Source organism: Octodon degus, unplaced genomic scaffold (genome assembly GCF_000260255.1).
Source record: "Octodon degus isolate 3935 unplaced genomic scaffold, OctDeg1.0 scaffold00088, whole genome shotgun sequence".
NCBI lineage: Eukaryota > Metazoa > Chordata > Mammalia > Rodentia > Octodontidae > Octodon > Octodon degus.
The window spans coordinates 6,975,745-6,977,737 of record NW_004524664.1 but is presented as its reverse complement, the minus strand read 5'-3'; the positions used below and the strand labels follow the sequence as shown (position 1 = coordinate 6,977,737).

General features: G+C 36.5%; 1 protein-coding gene and 1 pseudogene across 1 annotated transcript in view; both read left to right on the top strand.

Annotated features, from left to right (window-relative positions):
• Window positions 1–1,993, top strand: part of Unc5d (unc-5 netrin receptor D) — a 260,172-nt gene that overhangs the window by 29,571 nt on the left and 228,608 nt on the right. The window lies entirely within an intron of this gene.
• LOC105742972 overlaps window positions 1,404–1,993 on the top strand; it is a 4,260-nt pseudogene continuing 3,670 nt past the window's right edge.

Here is a 1,993-nt window from a genome sequence, read left to right as displayed (position 1 = left end):
GGCAGGAAGTACCAGGAGTTTGGTGGCTTATCCCAGGGCTTCTGCGCCATAACTCGGGCCATGTCTAGTCTTGATTGACCTTCCTGGTGGCAGAGAGATCTGGGGTGAGAAAAGAATAAAAAAAAATCTAACAATGTAATTAAAACATATTTGTTCTTGCTGCTGAGCTGGCTTTTTCTCTTTGACTCTTTCTTGCCCTTTTTTCCTTCCATCGCTCTGCACTCAAGGTACTAATTACAATGAGGTGCTGAGCACTGAGTGCTCAAGGTTACTTTTAGGTCATTTATTTTAAAATTCATTGCCAGTTGCTAGCCCTCTAATTTCCTGAGAATGGCCGGCAAGTTACTCAGGAAAGTCAAGAGTGATTCCTCATGTCTGCACTGCTCCTAGGACTTAGATCCAGCAGTGGTGGAGTTCATTCTGCACTTGGGGTTCATCAGGATGCTGAGATGCAGAATAGTTGCTTGTGAAAGACAAGGGAATAAAGAACAAGAAGACTAGGAATTGTGATGTAAAAAAGATGGACGGCATGTCGTTTCCACAGTTTGCCCAGGAATTAAGATGGTAAAGCAGTCCATGCTACCTGGACTCAGTAAAAGCACTTTGACTCAGTAGCTATCTTGGTACTTAGGTAAGCTGCTATTTTCCTGTCAGCAGTAAAACAAGAACTATAAAATTATCAAACATACAAAATGTGAAACATATGTATTTTGTCCATACAGCTTGCTATGGACTGTGCTGCCAAGATACAAAATGGGTTACTGTTATATTTTTGTGTTATTTAATGTCTTAAAAACAAGGGAGCTGAGAAGTTCTACACATGAGGTTTTCTTCATCTTAGTTAACTTTATTGCTACATTTTATGTATACATAATGATCACATTTATCGTTGGGAACTTGTACATGATATATGTTAGTACTTTCTTTCTCTATTTCCCTCCCCTCTCTTCAACCCTTCTTTCCCCCCTTATTTACAAAAACTTTGTTTCCATTTTTACTTGCTTTTCTCATTTTTCTTTCTTTCCTGTACCTTCCTTTCTCCCTTTTTCCTCCCTGATTACCCTTCCCATTTCAACATTTTCTACCTATTTTATGATATCTTTTCTACATTTTGATCCTTATTTCCATTTTGATCCTATTTCCACTTTTTGGCATAGAAATAAAGTTTCTCACACAAGAGAAGCTTTTCAATATTTACACATGTATGTCAAATTTATTTCACTTGAGTGTAGTCATTAGGTACATTCATTTAACTAGAAATATCTCAAGTTTATCATTTATGGCAGAGTAATACTCCATTATATATATTTTTAAAGACCCACATTTTATTTATGTATTCATTGGTTGATGAGCAGTTGGATTGTTTCCAAGATTTAACTATTACAAAATTCGCTAATATAATCATGGGCAAGCATGTGTCCCTGCAGTATGATGATCTTAATACGCTGTGTAAGACAATAAGAAGGTGAATAGCTGGGTCAAATGGAAAGGCTAGGTTTAGTTTTTTGAGGAATCTCCACATTTGATTTTGTAGTAGTTTCACCAAACTATATTCACACTAATAGTGGGGAAGCATTCCTTTTCCCCCACAGCTCTATCAGTATTTGTTATTCATTAATATCTTCAAGAAAGATTTAGTGTCTTATTTAATATGTTGATATTTAATGTATTTTGATTTGGGCTTAGTACATAATGATAGACGTGAGTCACTTTTTAGTCTTGGACACATGGAAGCCTGATTTTTCTAGCACATTTATTTGTTTATTTTCATTACTAGGAATCAAACTCAGGACCTTGCACTTGCCAGGCAGGCACTTGTGCTGCTGAGCTATATCCCAGGGATATAGCTAGCACTTATCTTTTTTTTTATTTTTATTTTTATTTTTATTTTTATTTTTTTTGGTGGAACTGGGGATTGCACTCAGGCCCTTGTGCTTGCCAAGGAAGCACTTATTCTACTGAGCCATCTCCCCGGGACTAGCACATTTATTAA